Here is a 20933-nt window from a genome sequence, read left to right on the forward strand (position 1 = left end):
ATTAATAAGATAAAAAATCAGACATCACTATTTTTTACACAGTGTCCAACATTTAAGAATTTTTGGGCAGAGTAGACTTACAGTTTTCCAAAACAGCTGGTCAATAGGATAATCCAGTCCATAGAATACTTTGATTAACTATGTGTTTTCATATAGAACAGGCATTGATGAATAACCTCTGGAATCAGATGAAATAAATCAATTTAAAACTGAAGGGAGGTCTTTCTGTTGTTTTAGTGACTCCAAATGAACTCTATAATTTTGGTGAACATCCTTGGGAATACTGTGGAATCAGAGGTATTGGTGTGGATAGGGTTTGGGATCCTCTGCATTTCTAAAGAAACAGTTCTTTCTGCTTCTCAACTTCTAATAAGTAAAACGGTTTTTTGGGTTAGGAGGTGGGGGTAACATTGAATTCCATGTTTCTTATCTTCCTATTGAAAGTGCCACATAATCTTAACATTATAGGAATGGACATTTCCTTTCATAGACAAATCTTATCTCTTTCTCTTGGTATCTTGACAGAAATTACTTAATTTTAACCCTGCCCCCTGCTGGTGCCACACACCCCCACTTTGCCCACCCCCTCCATTTCTGTGAACTGCCGGAGCTACTGTGTTGCTGGAAGGATGAAATACGAGTGTGCCTAACAAGCATCTAAGTGGAAATGCTACTAGAGTTCTAACTTGTTCATGTCGTTAGTTAAATGTTAAGCTCATAAATTGCCACATGTTTATAAATGTCTTCTTAATATCGCTCAAATTATGTGGCAGAAAACATCATAAAATGGTACAGTGGCTCTTCATCTACCACTTTATGGTTTTTATTATTTATGTAAAACTTGATCTTATTTCATCATCTGTAAAAACAGAGAAAAGGAAGCACTGATGTCCAGAGTGATTTTTCTGAGGATCAAATGAGATAATGTATGGAACAGGATTTGTTCTTATGAGATGTTGCATTTTCATTGAACATGACTTGTATTACATTGCATTTCAATTAATGTTTTTATTTCAGCTTCGCCCAGTGGTGAGTGCTAGGTTATTAGATGAGGCAAAAGGTTTTATTAATTAATAAAATGCTTTATTATTAATAAAAGGTTTTATTTTTTGTGTGTGCATTTACCTCAATATTTAACAATGGTCTTGGCCTGATATTTGAGAGAAAAAGCAAGAGAGCTGAAAAGGGAATAACAACAGATCCCAAGCAGTCTTTAGAGAAAAAAACATCTAATTTATGGGTGATAAAATGAGTAATTCAATATTTTGAGAATAGTATTTAAAAGCGTGTTTCATTTACTTTTCTTAGAGAATTGGACCGTGGAAAACAGTCCTACTTATATCAGGCTATAATGCCCCCCAGCAGAAGTGTAGGTATGTGCCACCACCAGAAGGAAGAATAAGGACTCGGAGGAAATTTTGCCTGGAGGGGAGAAATGGAGCACAAAACCAGCACCATTTGACCTTCCTATAATTGTGGGAAGAATTGGGTACAGCGAGAGGAAGCCTTCAGTGAGACCTTTTTTTCGTGATCCTTCTGCTCTGGGTCAGATTCTACTTGGCCTGTGGGGTTCTGTGAAGAAACCAGTTCTCAGATTTCCCTGACACAGCCTGGGGCACCCGTGTATTGGTCAGCTAGCACACAGCTAAGTGCTCCCAAGCCTCCCTAGGATCCCATCTAGTGTGAAGGGACTCAGAAATTACTCCATTCCCCAAGGAGGGGTGAGGTAATTGCTGAGTCAGAGTGGGTAGAGAGCCAAAGGGAGCCACTGAGAGGGAGGAGAGATTCTGCTGTTCAGGTCTTTAGTGCAGAGCAGTTTTGCTTTGGAAAAAAGTGAAAGTCACAGTTAGTTGTTTTTTTTTTTTTTTAGATATTTAAAATTTTATTTTTTAAAAGTTTTTGATGTTTGTTATTGACCCACACATGTCTTCATTAAAATCACAAAGGTTTCACAGGTCTCCCTTTCATTAGTCTTAAAAACCATTTTGAGTGTCATTGAACGTCTCTCTCTCTCTACTTCTTTTTTTTTTTTTTAAGCTTCGAGTTTTTATTTAAATTCCAGTTAGTTAACCTATCATGTAATATTAATTTCAGGAGTAGAATTTAGTGATTCATCACTTACATACAACATCTAGTGCTCAATCACAAGTATCCTCCTTAATACCCATCACCCACTTAACCTATCCCCCTGCCCACCTCTCTCCATCAACCCTCAGTGTGTTCTCTATAGTTAATGGTCTCTTGTGGTTTGCCTCCATCTTTTTTCCTTCCCATATGTTCATCTGTTTTGTTTCTTAAATTCCACCTAGGAGTGAAATCATACGGTATCTTCCTTTCTCTGATGGACTTATTTCACTTAGCATTATACACTCTAGCTCTATCTACCTCCGTGCAAATGGGAAGATTTAATTCTTTTTTATGGCTGAATAATATTCTATTGTGTGCATGTGCGTATATATGCATATACACATATATACATACACACACGCACCACCTCTTTTTTAACCCATTCATTAGTCAATGGACACTTGGGCTATTTCTATAATTTGGCTATTATAGATAATGCTGCTATAAACATGCGGGTGTGTTGATCCCTTGGAATGAGTATTTGTGTATCCTTTGGGTAAATACCTAGTAGTGCAATTGCTGGATCATAAGGTAGTTCTATTTTTAACTTTTTCAGGAACTTCCATACTGTTTTCCAGAATGGCTGTCTCAGTTTGTATTCCCACCAAGAGTGCAAGAGGCTTTCTCCATATCCTCACCAATACCTGTTGTTTCCTGTGTTGTTAATTTTAGCCATTCTACCAGATGCGAGGTGATATCTTACTGTAGTTTTGATTTGTATTTCATTATGATAAGTGGTGTTGATCATCTTTTCATCTTTTCATGTCTTTTAGTCATCTGTATGTCTTTGGGAAAATGTCTATTCATGTGTTCTGCCTATTTCTTAACTGGATTATTTTTCTTCTTGGGTGTTGAGTTTGGTAAGTTCTTTATAGATTTTGGATACTAACACTTTATCAGATATATCATTTGCAAACTTCTTGGAGCCTGATGTGGGTCTCGATCCCAGGACCTTGGGACCATGGCCTGAGCTGAAGGCAGGTACCTAACAACTGAGCCATGCAGGTGCCCCTGTAGGTTGCCTTTCAGTTTCATTGATTGTTTCTTTCACTGTGAAGAACATTTTTTTTTTCCTTGATGAAGTCCCAATAGTTCATTTTTGTTTTGTTTCCCATTTACAGCCATTATTTAAGTTTTCTGTGTCAGCAAGTACTGAATCAAGGGCTGTGTGTGTGTGTGTGTGTGTGTGTGTGTGTGTCAATGACCACTTGTCCTGAGATACACCTGAGATTCATCCCACTTGTTAACCAGCCTCAGACTTCAGCATTGGATGCCAGCATCACAGTCAGTGTGCAGGTGCCAAGAGGCATCATTATGGAAATGAGAGGAGTCAGAGGGTGGTACAGAGTCTCATTCCTACAGATCTGATGCATGTGCTCCCAAAATAGGAAGTTACTTATGGTCCTACTTTCTATATCTATTGTAGATGTCATCTGGTAAGAATGAAGAGAACCTCAAGTATCAAATATTTATCAATGAAGAAAAAAAAGACTGAGTTATCCATAGTGACTATATTATTAGATGAGACTACATTTACAGATTGGAATATCAATTTTTTTCCATACTACCCTTTTCCAGTGTCCAGTATGGTAGATTACTATTAATAAGAAAAACATATGAAGAAAGATTATCTTTGATTATCTAAATGCTTCCCTGATAAATGCATTTTGGTAAATAGATTCATATTAATGCAGTCTTCCCAAACACGGAAAGAAATTGTTCTGTTTCTATTTTTAACAATTTTATTAAATGAACTTTCAAGTTAAAATTATAGATAGTTTGAAGAAAAAAGTATCATAAGAAGAAATGACTTTTAAAGAGAACACTTAAAATTGAACATAATCTGACCACTTACAAAACTCTTCATCCTTTCTTTTACTTACTTGTTTAATATTAGTTTACTTTAAAAAAATGTTGCAGAATATAGGAAATTATTTTGCTATATACTTTTATCATTGTCTAATTATGATTACAAGTAGAAATTATTTAATCTTTCTACTCATCAGTTCACTTGCCTTTATTATAATCAAGAAATATAGAGTTAATTATTTATTAAAAGATGCCTCTGAGAAATGCCCTCTTATGGATGTTCGAGTGTAGCTGAGTAAGGTGGGTTTATTGGTAAATTCAGCAATCCAATAACTCAGCATTTTGATTTTTCTGAATGTTCTGCAGTTCCTTCCTACACAACATGCTGCTGTGTTTGTGAGTCTTTTCTGAGCACCTGAGCAAATCCTGCTATCCTATTAATTTGAAGAGCCCCTCATTTCACATGTCAGATCATTTATCTGACATTCTCAAGTCAACCTGCGGTGGAAACTGGGATGGTGGTATGCATATTTGAAATCCACAGACAAATGAAATGATATATTGATTCAATAATTCTGTTTTTGCTAGACATGCTAATAGAGTAACTTTGAATTTTGCCCAAAGCACCTGGTGCAGGTACTAATACGTAAATAAGCAAAAGAGCAGATCCCAAAAGAAAGCAAAAGTGAGAGCTCATAGGAAGATGTATCCCAGCACGATGAAGAGCTGGTTGCATCTCATTTTAACTGTAGGACAGAATCTCATTTTAGCTGTAGGACAGAAAAGCATGTTATAGGTCTGTGAGAATGAGGCAAGGGAAAGGTTAATTCTTATAAGCTCATCTTTCTCTACACTAACTGATTAATGATGAAATGCACTAGAATTATTTAACTCGTGACTATATAGAGTTTCAAATTTGCATTTCTCCCATAATTTGAGAATAATCCTATAGATGACACAGGAAGACCCCTTCTACAATAAAGTTACTTAATTTAAATTAAGGTATTCAATTTAAATTACATTAGCTCTATTTAATGACTTTTGAACTGTAGCTCAGTATTTTCAATGCTTGAGGGTAGAGAACAATGGAGAATAAGAAGTTCCAGGAGAAAGGATAAGGGGATACAGAAAATGATATTGTATGTTTGCTGCAGTGAATTCTTAATAATTGTTATAAGCCTGAGCATCAATATAAATTGAACACAAATCCAGAGATGAATTTGATAGAACTTTCAATTTTGTGGTGAAATTAGATTTATCACTGAAGCAAACATTTATCTAGCACCTGCTATGTGCCAAACACTGTAAGAACGTGTTGGAAACAAAAGATGAGTGAGACAAAGACATCGCATTCAAGGAACTACAGTAAACTAGGCGAGAGAGACCCCTAATAATGCTTACCAGGCATCAGGTTTTATTCTTAGAGTTTTATGTGAATCAACCGATTTGATTCTCACCCTTATTCTGTGCGATAGATACAGTCTTACAGATGAGGAAATTGTGACACTGAGCACTGAGGTTAGCTTGTTCAAAGTTTGCATGGTGATTCTACTAGCCAGGAGAGGTGAGGCCGTGCTGCTTTATCTAGGAAGTAACGGAATCATAAGGGTTTAAAGAATAATGATCAATCAGATCTATTTCCTTTTTTTTTCTTTTTTAAGATTTTATTTATTTATTTGACATAGAGAGACACAGCGAGAGCGAACACAAGCAGGGGGAGTGAGAGGGAGAAGCAGGCTGCTGGGGGCTCAATCACAGACCCCTGAACTGAAAGCAGACGCGTACAGAATGAGCCATCCAGGTGCCCCATTGGGTCTATTTCTTGCGCCTGCGTCCTACCTTCCCATGGTTCAGGAAGTCCTCTTCCAAGCGGTTGCTCCGAGATCTGGGTTGCTTCCATAGTGCAGTTACTGTACTGCCCCCATAGCATCCATGACGCCTAGTTCTCACTGCTGTCATGGAGGGTGGAGGGAGACTAAGGGGATTGCTTAAGGGAATGATGACCAGCCCTGGAATTGGTGAACATCATTTCCCTCATACCATCAGACATCTCAGTCACATCATTTCAATTTATTATAAAGGAATCTGGAAAACGTAGTTGCCTCGTGCATTCACGGGAGAAAATGGATCAGTGAACATCTGACAAGTTTCTGCCACAGTGAATGAGTAGCCCAGTCAAGTTTTCAACTTAGATGGACTTACAGGGCCATGCTCTTCATCACTAACTTTTCCTTATGAGGGAACATTTGTAATGACATGTGTTAAGTAAAGCTAAGCAGGGAAATAAACGTGAGAGTGCAAAAGGAGGGTACTTTGTAGTTAGCAAGCCTTTATCAAACTCCTACCACAATCACATGTAACACAACAAAGTTTGGCCTTTGTCTCGAGTGTGCAGATGATGTGTGAACACTGCACTTTGTTGGTGTACCTGGGTGACTCAGCTGGTTGGGCATCTGCCTTCAACTTAGGTCATGATCCCAGAGTCCTGGGATCAAGGCCCAGATGGGGTTCCTTGCTCAGAGGGAGTCTGCTTCTCCCTCTCCCTCTGCTGCTCCCCGTACTTGTGTTCCCTTATTCTTTCTCTCTCTCTGTCAAATAAATAAATAAAATAATCTTAAAAAACAAACAACCCCCCCAAACCACTGTACTTTGTTATAATGAAGTATTTCTTTGTAAAGGGAAAATAATTTTTCATAACTTTGTTATATTGTTCTTTATATATCTCACCCTAAAAAAGGGAATAAACTCTTCATCCTTTTTAATTTACTCAACTTTAAAACTAAAATAAAATTTACACATGAAAAATAAGCATTTCTGAAAAGCCAGTAAAATTTAAATGCACATTAATTTAATATGACAAGTAAGATTGCTTTGCTGAAATTAAATTGCAGTTCCCGTTTTGACTACGATTTTGATTGCTTTGTTGCTGGTTCCTTTGAATTTTGGCATGATCCAACTGCTGGTTGCCCTCTGTGGCTTCAAATTTCCTACCATTTTTTCCTATTATAGTAAGTGGGAAGCATTCCCTCACGCAGCCCTTTCTAGTAGCATTTGGCGTTCATTTGGCCTTGGCGCAAAATACAGTATTTACAAGTAAAATTGGGCTCTGTCTGGTATTTATTTGCCCGTGGCATCTAAAGTAGAACTGCCTGCAGGCAACTTCATTATAAATATAAATGCAAACACAGGCACTAAAATTGTCTGACAGAACTCACAAATGTAATGGATATCCTTTCCATTTGGAACTTGGCAGATTTCTGAACATACTTGGGAACATACAGGGGCCTGTGAACAAATTGATAAGGAAGGCCTTAGGGGTGGCTCTTTAAAACCAGAGAAATAGCTTCTCTTGTTTTTATTAAAGAAATAATGGAGAAGAGTCTCTACAGACGACTTGGAGCAGCTCTAGTTTTTGATCGTCGGAGGAGGCTACATGTAATCTCAGCCAGCCTGGAATTCGATTCTTCAGTTCCAACCCTGGCACTTTATTGTACCTGATTTGTAAACTTTGTGCTCATTTGACATAAAATATTTCCTGAAATACATATGAAAAAATGAAAAATGGGTTTGTTGGGTTGACATTGGTAAATTGATAAATTATAAACAAGGCTAAAACCTGAGATTTTTTTTTTAAAGATTTTATTTATTTATTTGACAGAGAGTTAGATCACAAGTAGGCAGAGAGGCAGGCAGAGAGAGAGGAAGGGAAGCAGGCTCCCTGCTGAGCAGAGAGCCCAATGGGGGGCTCCATCCCAGGACCCTGGGATCATGACCTGAGCTGAAGGCAGAGGCTTTAACCCACTGAGCCACCCAGACGCCCCAAAACCTGAGATTTTGATGGCCATCTGAAGTAACAGAAATTTCTAGTCTAATACAAGTTCAGGGTCTTTTATGTTTAGAGATCCGCATTTCCTGAGAGCAAAATAACGTATTATTGAATGAAATAGGAGTTCAAGCCCAAATGTGAATTTAAAACAAGTACCTCCATTTTATTCTTTTTTTCCTCAGTTTCTGTTGTACTTTTTTTTTTTTTTAATACCTCCCCCTCTCTTACCTTCCCTTTCTCTTACTCCTCCCTTTCTCTTTCTTTCTTTACTTTCATCTGTAAACAGGGATTATGAAATACATATTATTTGTCAGGCCTTAGGCTAAGTACAGGTGATTCACAGATGCAAAGGAAGCAGTCTTGAATTTCAAAAAAACTGTGGTCTGTTAGGGAAAGTAGTTGGAAAAACAATCCCTAAGGCACTGAAGGGACGAGCTGAGTGCTATATTGCCGAGGGGAGAGAACAGCTAAATTTAAGTAGAGACAATTAAATGAAGGTCAGGAGGGTAGATCAAAAGGGCTGCTAAGAGCTGACGTTTTCTTCAAGAATGGGTGGGCTACTCAGGTGGCTGTGGAGATATTGGGGAGAATGACATTGTAACACACGGTATAGACTGAAGAGTTATATGAACACATGGGGATTGACTTCTCCACAGAGAGCCTGTAGTCCTGTCCAACCCATTATTGATGGTATTGTACCTTCGTGTCCATTAAAAACACCTGAAATGGTTCATAAACAAGGAGTGATCTAAATCCTCTCCCCAAAGAGTCTAATTAGACCCGTATCCCAAGACTGAGAAATCAGCATTTTAAACAACCCTGGCTGTTTCTGGAGCAGGTGACCAGGGACTGTAGATTTATAAACTCTGCCACTTTTTTTTTTTTTTTTTAACTCTACCATATTTTGGGTTGCAATACATGGAGAGGCCTGCCTTTGTGTTGGGGTGTGAGGCCCAATACAGTTAAATCACTCTGCACGAGGGAGGAAGAACCTTCCAGTGGGGAGAGGCTGCGAGAAACACATTTACAGAGATAAAACGGGGAAAAGAGCAAAATCTCTAAGAATTTGAGAGATGGGAGTATTTCCTGAACTGAAATGAAGTGGGAAAAATTGTGAAAGTCAGTGTAGGGTCAAGGATGAAGAATTTCTAAGAACAGGAATTTTTAACGGTTGATTTGAAGGTTGTGTGTGTGTGTGTGTGTGTGCGTGTGTGTGTGGTTTTAAATCAAAACCTCCTTCACTCCACCAAAGCTTTAGCAGAGACCACTGCACATACATAGTTTGCTTTGTGTGAGCTTTTTTTTTTTTTTTTCCAAGAAATTGAGAAAGATGCTCAGTGAGTGATGTGCTAGACCTAACCTACACCTGCATGGATGATCCAATTTTTAAAATCTCAAGGATTGTTGTGAGATGATTGTTAAATATAAGCGTGGCTAAAATTTAACATATCTAAGCATATGAGCAAGTAAATAACACTAAAAACAAAGTTAATAAATTATGAGCATATATCACTTTTTAACTATTCTACTATGTGGTTCTGTTATCATTACTTTAAAGATTATTGATGTCAATTGTATCTATCAATTCTATGTCTTTTCCCAACTCCGCATTCAGTGACCTGATATCTTCAAATCATCACAGTGGGAAAATCTGCCGCGTGGAAATTGTCAAGCACTACGCAGAAGGCAGGTTTTTTGGTTTGTTTTGCTGTTTGAGAGCTGGTTTTAAACATTGACCAACACAGCACTGCCTCAGTGTGTATTTTCCTTCTTCCCTCTTTCCTTTTTCCTTCCTCCTTCTTTTTTTCTCTTTTGCCCATCCAGTATTCATTCTCCTTTCTTATGGATATCATATGCCTATTTTGCTTCTGGGAATTACCTATACCTACTTGAACTCATGGCCTGTGTACTTTGGATGACATGATACAGTGGAGAATAAGATTTAGGGTAAACCAATCCACACATTCTATCATCAGCCACAAATAATTCAAGGAAATGTATTTGACTCAAGTCAGGCTAGTCACAGTCGAAACTTCTGCTTGAAATTCCAGGATTTCTGTTAATCTTGTCTTCTGAATATAAATCTTCAGGGTAACAGCTTAGTGGTTGCTGGAATTAATTTAGGGGCTAAGAGGGAAGATGGCTTGAGAATGAAGCCAAGACTGAAAAAGAAACTACGAGCACAGAAAGTAAAGGGGACCCTGATTATATCATTTGAGCCCTAGATTAAGTTACATCTGGACGATTCACCTCCTTGAGCCAATAAATCGCTTTTTTTTTTTTCATTAAGTACATTTGGGAGTGCTTTTTTGCAATAGTTATATGAAACTTTTAACTGAAACAGACTGAGCCTTGTGTTTTGGTCAAAATAGTCCAGAACAGAGAATTTGTATGGGCTGGTGAGATAATCCACAAACTGGAGGAGGAAGAGTTCAAAGTCTATGGAGATGGCGAGGATACATGTGTGGAAAAAATGGAGCTTTCAGGCTTGACAACTGGTAATGATCACAGTATTTACTATGCCTAACTTTACTCTCCATTAGTTTTTGGCCTTTTAATAGTAGTTACTTCTCATTTTATTCTTATGCAGCTATAAAACCTGTATTTTCTTGGTTTGTTTTATGTATTGTGTCTGAAGAGTTAGTTAAAATAGAAATTTCTTGAAGTCAAAATCTGTATTGTTTTGTTTGGGTTTTAACTTGACATCACTGAATGTTCAATAAATGCTTTTGACTGACACACTCTGGCTTATTGCATCTTAGAGGTATTTTAATTTCAAAATTTTCCTATATTTCCATTATTTTAGGACTCTTGGAAAATTGTATATTACCCTAAAGTGCTTCGGTGAAAAAATGTATAATAACTTGGGCAAATTAGATCAATAAACTATCTGTGATAACTTATAAGGAAGGAGCTTAGGGGAAATGATAGAAAATAAATTTTCCTTTTAAGAAGTTCATGCATTAAGTGGGACTTAAAACAGTTTGTTCCTAGGGTGACCTAGGAATTTGTCTCTTATGCTAGTGAAATTATTAATAGTATTCCCTTCTCAATAACATCCAGTTTGAATGATAAATTACATTGCCTTCTCTTATTCCAACAGTTCCTAAATGAGGATGAGGATCTGAATTCTGTGGGGACAGTATTTTTTTAATATAGCATATTTTAAATATATAAAAATAATGTAAAACACAATAACAGTAACCCATATGCCCACAACCAAATTTGACTAATGTTAACATTTTACTATATTTTCTTTAATTTTTTTAAAAGAAAAAACAATACTACAGCTAGAATTAAAGAATATCTTACCTGAGTTCCACTATCTTAACACCCTTTCTCCAGAAATAACCTTAAATTGTTGGCATATATCCTGACTATACATGCATTTATAATTTGGTTATGTATATATTAAAGAGTTAGATTATAGTAATTTGCATATAGTTTAGTACTGTATATGGAAAAGTTACTAAAACAAACAAAAACCATAATATATGCTATTATGGGGACATTTTAAAACATGTGACTATCCGAGCATGTCTCTGGTGTATTAACTCAATGCTTTGAGGTTAGGACCAGAAATATATGTTGATCCCAAAATCATTCTATTATTCCAACAGCCTTGGAAAATGTGATTATTGTCATATCCCACACTAATTTACAATGCTTATTTAGATTTAAAGCATCTAGGGGTGCCCAGGTGGCTCAGTCAGTTGATCATCCAACTCTTGGTTTCAGCTCAGGTCAGAATCTCATGGGTTCTGAGATAGAGCCTGGGCCAGGGGTTGGGGGGGATGATAGGGTGGGGAAGAGGGCTTTGTGCTCAGTGGGAATTCTCTCCTTGTACCCCTCCCCATACTCGTGTGCACATGTGTGCGCTCTCTCTCTCTCTCTCTCTCAAATAAGCTTTTAAAAAATAACTTGGTTTGATGGGTTAGAGGTTCAGTGTCGAATATGCACACTAAACCCCAGGTATTTCACCCCAAAGTGATACCTGACATCCTAAATAGGTCAATTTTTCAGTTGAATTTTTCAATTCTTTTAAAATATAACCTAGTATATTTTCCCATTATAACATCAGTATATTAATTTCACATTCGTTTTCAGGGGCAAGATGACCATGGAAATTATACCTATTATTTTAATTCCCAAATGACAGTGAGCCAATTAAATTGTGTAGTAGTTAGCACAAGATGTACAATTAACAGAATTTTTTAATATACTAAAAATTAAATTTAAGGACTACTTAGATGATTAAGAACTGATACATATTTATATTTTAATAAAGGCCCAAAACATTTTGGAAACCATTAACTGATTCAGAGACTAAATGTAGAGAGCATGCTCTTAACATAGTGAATAAAGAAAGGATGCTAGAGAAAGCATCAACAATGGGCTTTTAGAATAGAAATAATTAAAATAGAATATAAAACTATAAACCTAAGTGAATTGCAGATTCCTGATATGCACTGAAAGGTATCTTATTTCAAAGAGTTTACTAAACTTATTGAAATCATTACGGTATCATATATTTGACTTCCTTAATCATTGACTGTTTGGTCTTTCTTTAACCCAAATCAACTCATCTGCTGTGCTATGAGTATGTGAGTGTTTATACAATTGTCCTTGAGCCCTAAAGGGAATTTTGGATTCATTTCTTATAATGGTACTAATGGTAGAAAACAATTTAGAAGATAAACTTTGAGACTCTGCCAGAAAATTCCAAGTGATATATTTTAAATATTTACATGTGTATTTACACGAGAATTCATTGATAGAGTCTCACCACCATCCTTCATCAATCAGGCATCAGTCAGAGTTAATTGGAAAGGCAGGGACGCATTCTCAAAATTTCATCAAAAGATTTAATAATGTCATTTTCTGTTTCTAAAAGTTACAGTGAATTTGGCACCTCATCTTTTTACTTAGTCTTTTGGAGTCTCAAGATAATAGAAAGGGAATAATGGAATGGATAGGATAATTTGGGAAGAAATTGTGTTTGCAACCACGCTATCAAATAAATCACCCTCTAAGGGAGACAACAATAGAAAAGATTTTGGCTCTAGCAATTGGATAAAGATAAGCATTCAAAATGAGACAACCAGGGCTAGGGGTAGATAATAGCTTGTCCATCAGGGACAATGTTGCCAATTAATGCTAATAGCATATAGAATTTCACAATATTGCTGCTGGCCATGCTTAGAATATTGTTAACGTCAGTATGCCTATCCTTTATTAAACATCTAGAATGGATAGGTGGGGAAAAATTGAATCAAAGCTTCTTTATTGAAGGTAAAGGAGATTTTAATGAGAATCAGTCTAAAAGAAAGTGTTTTAGAAGAAAAAAGAGATGGTTTCACATTTTTCTTGATTATGTAGAGAGTTCTCAGTTGTGGGCTGACAAAAGTTTTGACCTCATTAATCTACTAATTAAATATTACAAGTGCCTGGGTCTGTTGGAGCACTGGAGATAATAGAAATGTTAAGACAGTTGAGGCCACTGCCAGTTAAAGTACCCCCTGGTAAGCATACAGGATGCCATGTGAGCATGAAAGAAAGTTATTTAACTCAGACTTGAGGGTCAGGAAATGCTTTCCAGTGAGAGACACCTCACTGAACTGAAAGAAAGGTTTTGAGTTAGGCTAAAAGAATGGTGATGCCAGCATTAAGGTTCCTGGTAAATTTAACAGCATGCACAAGGACTTATAACAAGGATAATATACTTAGATAACTAAAAGAAGTTTACTTTGATGGAATCCTATGAGAAGCAGCAATTCAAAGTAGTTAGGGACATAGCTGATAGATCATGCAATGGTAGATATTTGAATTTTATTATAAAAACTGTGAATAGATATTGAGGACCAGGCATGATCAGGCTTGGGTTTTAGAGAGATTTCTTTAGGGAAAATGATCAAGTGAAGACACAACTGGAGGCAGGTGGGGATTTCAGTAGTCCAGGTGAGTCTGGACAAGGATAGTGACAGGCAGGAGTACTAAGAAGATTTGACAGATTTCAGGGGTAGTACTGATAGACCTGGGTGATTAATTGGGTGAGGTCAATGATGAGGGAGCAAAAGGAGTGAAGAGTAGCATCTGCTCCACATTGAATGTTTGTGTAGGTGGGTGGGACTATAATAGAGAGGTGCCCTTGAATGCGGTAGAAATTACTGAAGCAGAAGATTATTTGAGAACATAAAAATTAAGCATAAGTCAAATCTTTATGACAGGAGTTGGTGCATTTAGAATCTGATGTTCATAGGAGTTTCTTGAGCTGGGGTTACTTTGATGAGAATCACTAAGATCTAGATATTAACTAGAATTGTTAAGAGGGAGTGAGATGTCTCAGGATACAAAAAGAAAAGAGATGAAAGCTCAGCACAGAGTTCTCCTGAGATAAACAAACAGAAAAGCATTTCTGAAAAAGGAAAAACGCAGGGATTTGTCATGAAGAGTTGAAGTTACAAAATGTCAGAAGGGTCAGGACATGGAGAGAGATTTGTTGGTTACAGGGTGGGGCGACCACAGAGTGGGATGGGAAGGGAGGGGTCGGTTAGATATGGGGAGACATTGAGTTGCAACAACTAAATCAGTTTATGTTTATGATACTAACCTCAGAGCAGGAAGCATGTTGAGATTACCGGACCCCATGTGTTGATGGGAGTATTTCCAGTGGTTCCCTGGCAAGTGAATTTGATGTCCTGGTCTCCCACAGATGCTTTATTTTCAGAAACTATGTTGACATTTGATAAACACTAGAACTAGAATTCTGATAAAGAGAATCAATTTCATATTTTCCGTTGGTGTGGTCTCAATATTTCAATAGTCACAGTCTAAAGGGTGTGTCTTTTTTATGGAAGAGCAGGATAGCAAAGCCATCAGGCATCAGATTTCAGAGATTTAGTCAGTCCTATGAATTTTTAAATTTAAGGGTTTGAATGATTTTATTAGAAATTATGACTCCCAAGATTTCATAGTTTCCCTCTTTCTGTTTATAACAATACAAAATAAGGATTGGTATTTTTGTTCCTTACTTAGTATTTAGTACTAGTACTAGGACTAGTACTTAGTACTTAGTATTTTTTTAAAAGATTTATTTATTTATTTTAGAGAGAGAGAGAGCGGGAATGATAGGGACAGAAGGAGAAGGAGAGAGAGAATCTCAAGCAGACTCCACATGAGTGTGAAGCCCGACTTGGGGCTCTGTCTCACAACCATGAAATCGTGACCTGAGCTGAAACCAAGAGTCAGACGCTTAACTGATTGCACCACCCAGCTGCCCTACTCTTAGCATTTTTGCCAAAATTTTATGAAATACATGAATTTTAAAATCACCATTCTTCAGTAATATGTATTTTTAAAAAACTAATAATAATTGTCACCCAAGAATCCTTTTTGTTGTGCTGCTCTTTGAGAATCTGAGTAATAATGATACTGGAAAATACATGGGAACGGAAGTTTAATAATGAAAGTTTTAGTTCCTAAAATACATAATGTATGAAGATGTGATCTGCTTCCACATTAAAAAAAAAGTCTTCTAAATCATTTTTAGATTATAATTCACACTTTGATCTTACATTCCAGTTTATCTTTTGAAATGTGCATCGTCGTTGACAACAAACTGTACTGCCTATCATAGCTTAAATCAAAGGACTTATTATTTCTATTATCTGAGAATTAGGCATGAATTTATGGGAGATAAAGATACTTGTGTTTTCAGATCAGTCGTCACAGCAACAAATACTAGAACTGATCTGTGAAACTAATGAGATTCTGACAAATATTTTCACTGAAAATTAATATTTTGTTTTGCTCTTTAGAATAGGCTATATTTTTGTTTCCTCCAGTATATTTAAATAAACTCTTCTGTTCCTTGCAAGAAGCATTGATAGATTATGTAAGAGATTACATACTAACATTTAGACCTAACAAATTTCTTATTTTTTTTTCTTGGTATATAAATTAGGACAGAAACCCACTGTGGCTGACCAAAGTAAAAACTGAACTGCAAAAACCTAGTGGCTTGTTTTTTTTCTTATGTAAAGTTAGATGCAAGTCAAGCAGCCTTTTTTATCTTCAGGCTGCTCCAGGCGGAGCGCATGGCGCTCAGGGATACAGCACTAAGGAAGAAGAACACCAGTGGTGAACAACCTTGGCCAGGAAGGATCTTTGCTTACTTTTGTTTATGGTCCATTGACCAGAACAGGTTAAATAACTGCAATTTATCTATAAAAAGGCTGGGGAGAGGGGTGCCTGGGTGGCACAGTGGGTTAAAGCCTCTGCCTTCAGCTCAGGTCATGATCCCAGGGTCCTAGGATCGAGCCCCGCATCGGGCCCTCTGCTCAGCAGGGAACCTGCTTCCCTTCCTCTCTCTCTGCCTGCCTCTCTGCCTGCTTGTGATCTCTGTCTGTCAAATAAATAAATAAATAAATAAAATCTTAAAAAAAAAAAAAAGGCTGGGGAGAGCAGAGGATAAACCAAGAAGTACTGAGCGCTGACTGCTTTGGTCACACTATAGGAATCCTAGAACTGGAGAATAGTTGAAGAATCCAGACTCCAGAAAGCCTGAAACAAAGGAGTCTGGGAAACTAGAGATCTCAGAGGAAGGAAGGAAGTCCTTGGAGAACACACACCTTTCTGCTCTCTTCTGACTCTTTCTTGCTTGGATCATTCATTCACTCATGTAATTGTAATTGTTTATTACTTATGTTATTAAATCGATTTATAGGAACTTTGTATATATACCAGATATGAGTTCTTTTAAAATTATGTGTTGCCTATATACCTTTGTATTCTTTGACTTGGTATTTCACTACCTTAATTTATTAATAAATTAACTAATTTGATGAACTGATATTCTTAATTTTATCATTTTCCCTGATGGTATTATCTGTAACTTATTTAAAAGTTATTTTTATATGAGAATATGAAGATATTCTTTTATATTATTTTCCCAGTTTTTTATTTCCCTTTTATATTTATGTCCATAATCTCCATGAAACATTTTTTTTTGGTAGGCTGTGAATGTAAATCTAATTTTTCTTTTAACTTTTAAGAGTATCCGATTTCCCAGCATGATACACTGAGAAAAGTATCCTCTCTTCATTGCTCTACAGTGAAGAGTATCCTCACTTCATTATTTATTTTATTTATTTATTTTTAAAGATTTTATTTATTTATTTATTTGAGAGAGAAAGTGAGAGATAGTGTGAGCAGAGGCAGGAGAGAGGGAGAAGCAGGATCCCTGCTGAGCAGGGTCATGGGACTGGATCCCAGGACCCTGAGATCATGACCTGAGCCGAAGGCAGACACTTAACCAACTGAGCCACCAAGGTGCCCCTATGGTGTAGGTTTTTTAAAAAATCAAGTCTTCTTTTAAATATGCACAGGACTTTTTTTTTTTTTTTCAGTTCTGTTCTATTATTCTATTTTTCTCTCATCATGCCAATGTCACACATAGTAATACAGCTTTGTAAGTCTTAAAATCTGGGGAGGCAAGTTTTACTAATTGTCTTCTTCAAGGGTTCTTTTGGCTGTTATTGACCTGTAAATTTTCTATTTAAATGTCAGATTCAGTTTTCCTATCACACACACACACACACACACACACACGTACACACACACATATTCTATTGAGATTATTAGGAATGTGTTGAATCTATGGAAACTAGTTGATAATGGGCACCTTAAAAAATTAGATCTATAAATATATGAACAAGGTATATCCTATTATCTTATGGTCTTTTATTTCTGTCAATAAAAGTTTATAATTTTCTTAATAGAAGCCTTGCACATCTAATGTTACATTTATTCCTAGGTACTTAACTACTAATTTTTTTTTATTGTGTTATATTAGTCATCATACAATATCTTGTATTATAGTTTTTGGTGTAGTGTTCCAAAATTCACTGTTTACATATAACACCCAGTGCTCCACGTAATACTTGCCTTCCTTAATACCCATCACAGACTCACCCATCACTCTACCCACCTCCCCTCTAAAACCCCCAGTTTGTTCCTCAGAGTCCACAGCCTCTCATGGTTTATCTTTCCCTCTGATTTCCCCCCCTTCACCTTTCCTTTCCTTCTTCTAATGTCCTCCATGTTATTCCTTATGTTCTATAAGTAAGTGAAACCATATGATAATTGACTTTCTCTGCTTGACTTATTTCACTCAGCATAATCTCCTCCAGTCCCATCCATGTTGATGCAAAAGTTGGGTATTCATCCTTTCTTATAATTGAATACTAATTTTTATTTATTTTTTTCAAAGATTTTATTTATTTATCTGACAGACAGAGATCACAAGTAGGCAGAGAGGCAGGCAGAGAAAGAGGGTGAAGCAGACTCCCTGCTGAGCAGAGAGCCCGATGCGGGGCTCAATCCCAGGACCCTGAGCTCATGACCTGAGCCGAAGGCAGAGGCTTTAACCCACTGAGCCACCCAGGCACCCCGAATACTAATTTTTAAATGATTTTCTATGATATTCTCCGTTGTGGTATATTTTTATAGACATTCTATCAGATTAAGAAATTTTCCTTCTATTCCAGTTTGCTATAACTTGGATTTTATTAAATATTTTTGTATGCATTAAGATATATGATTTTCTCCTTATTAATGAAGAAAAATACATTTTTGAATCTACCTCACATTCTTGGAATTAAATGAACTTGGTTTTAATGTTTTACCATTTTTTACATTACTGTTTTCAGTTTGCTAATACTTTGTTAGGATTTTTGCTTGGGGTTGTGATTGGCCTTTAACTTATTTCTTTTACTATTCTTCTCACCATTTTTTTTTTTTTTTACCTTGCGTTGGCCAACCTCATTAAGTGAATTTTATTCTAATCTTTGAAAAAGAATGTGTATAGGTTTGGTAAATGTTTGGTAACATTTATCAGAGAATCTCTCTTGGCACAGATTTTCTCATTCAGTTTTAAGTTATCGATCCAGCGTCTTTCATAGTTAAATAACAATTCAGATTTTCTGTATCTTTTGTGTTGTTTTTTATAAATTATGAAATTACCATGAACTTAATATATATGCATTTGAAATCAATTTAGTTATAAAATTGTTTATAAGTTCCTCATTATTTTCCCAGTAACATAGGATCTGTAGTGAGGACTTTTCTCAGCCCCAAACTGAGTATTTGTGGCTTCTCTCCTTTTCTTGTCCTTCAACTTCACTAGAGGTTTGTAGATTTTATGTTTAGTGGTTGATTTTTGTTTTGTTTTGTTTTGTTTTTCCAAATAAGCTACTTTTGACTTTGTGGGTCCTATGGTATGTAATATTATATATGTTATTACATAATATATATATTCTACTTTAGCTATGCTCTATTATTTATTTATTTTTTACTTTATTTCGGTCTGTTTTGTTCTTTGTTTTCCAATTTTTAGATGGATGCTTGACTCACTTTTTCCTCTTTCTTAACATATATGCATGCCTGTTACATGTTTTCAGAACAAACACATGCTCAAGAGGTGCCTGGGTGGCTCAGCTGGTTAAGCAACTGCCTTCGGCTCAGGTCATGATCCTGGAGTCCCAGGATTGAGTCCTGCATGGGGCTCCCAGCTCAACAGGTAGTCTGCTTCTCCCTCTGCCTCTCCCCACTGCCTTGTACTCACTCTCATTCTCTTTCTCTCAAATAAATAAATAAATAAATAAATCTTAAAAAAAAAAAAGAAACACATGCTCAAAAGAACACATTTTAGTTCATTTCCTTTTTAAAAAATATTTCAGATTTTTTTTCTTCAAATTTATCAGAGTGACTGAAATAAAAAAATATAATTGAGTCCCATCTCATGGAAATAGCTTTAAGGGACAACTGGTCAGATGAATATTATTGCTTCCCGTTTTCAAGCAGTAAATAGTTACCATTGATAAATAGACAGCTAGCTGTCTGTCAGGAATGCTTAGGATATATTATGTAATACAACATGACTGTTGGGGGGCATTAGGAAATAACTTAGGTGAAATTCTTAATTTCATCATACAAGATGAGCACAAAGGCACCACTTGTGCCCCTGAGGACATTGGACCTTGCAGCTTTGAAAAAAGCTTTGACTCCTTCATCATGAGCAGTCTTCCTCCAGCAGTCAAGCACATCAGTTCCTTTGTCTCCTCGCTGCATCATCATTCGACAATGAACAGTGTCAAACGAATAGGAAGTCAACCAAGCAACCACTGTGACAAATTTTACAATCATCCAGCTGATAAAGATATGTGTATTCTTGGGATCTGGAAGCACTTCCTTTGCAGTGTCATAGATACCCAAGGAGGCAGCTCGGTAGATAACGCCCTGCACAGACACATTAAAGCCATGGTGCAGGCCCTTAATCCCATCACATTTATAGATCTCAACCAGGTAGTCATCTCAGAATCCCTTTCAGCCCCAACTTGGCTCACATCAGCTGGTAGACTGGTACGGGCAAAATTAAGAGGATACGCAAAACACAAGTGTGTGGCCCCAGCAGCACCATCTGATGTCAGATTTCCTGTGAATTATCGCCAAACAAACCGCCAATTATCTTGTCCACACCATCCAGGAAGATCTGCTTGATTTATCTTTGAAGGTGAAGTTGAGAGCTTGGGTGGAGAAGTATCTAATGACATTGACCAGGTTACCATGCTAGAAGGACAGGGCTTCCTGCTCCTTGGGGTTGTGAACCATGCCATCCATAATGCTCTTGTATTGCTTATCTGCAGTGATTTGCTTGCGGGAATGCTACACCTGTAGCAGCAGCTTGACCCACTGGAAGGATGCTACTATGGACTTGGAGATGGGCAGGGCTGCTCTACCTGCTAGGAAGTCCTTGGTGAAGGACAAAGTCCCTGGCATCTGTCATGCTGAAAGGAAAAAGGAGGTGGGCAACTCAGGTACTGCGATAGACACCAGCTGGGACTCCAGGACTCAGCTTCTAATTTTGATATCTAGTATTTTCATTTTCAATAATATCAACATATGTTTTAATTTTTTCCATTATGATTTCCAAACATTTGGATATTTTTAGTTACTTTTGTTATGGATTTCTAGTAAAAGTTGATTATGGGCAGAAAATAAACTTTTCAATTCTTTGAAATTTTTCGAGACTTGATTTATAGACCAGTACACAGTCAATTTTGTTTTGTTTTTGAAGTTTTTATTTAGTTATTTTAGAGAGCGGGCATGAATG

The 20933-nt window shown here is 36.7% G+C and overlaps 1 pseudogene across 1 annotated transcript; it reads right to left on the reverse strand.

Moving 5' to 3' along the window:
• Positions 1-19726: 19726 nt before the first annotated feature.
• On the reverse strand, positions 19727-20599 carry LOC308338370 (ADP/ATP translocase 2-like; annotated as a pseudogene). Its single transcript has one exon. The product of its transcript is annotated as an ADP/ATP translocase 2-like (transcript).
• Between the last annotated feature and the right edge of the window lie 334 nt (positions 20600-20933).

This window comes from Martes martes (genome assembly GCF_963455335.1).
Source record: "Martes martes genome assembly, chromosome: 2".
Taxonomy (NCBI): Eukaryota; Metazoa; Chordata; class Mammalia; order Carnivora; family Mustelidae; genus Martes; species Martes martes.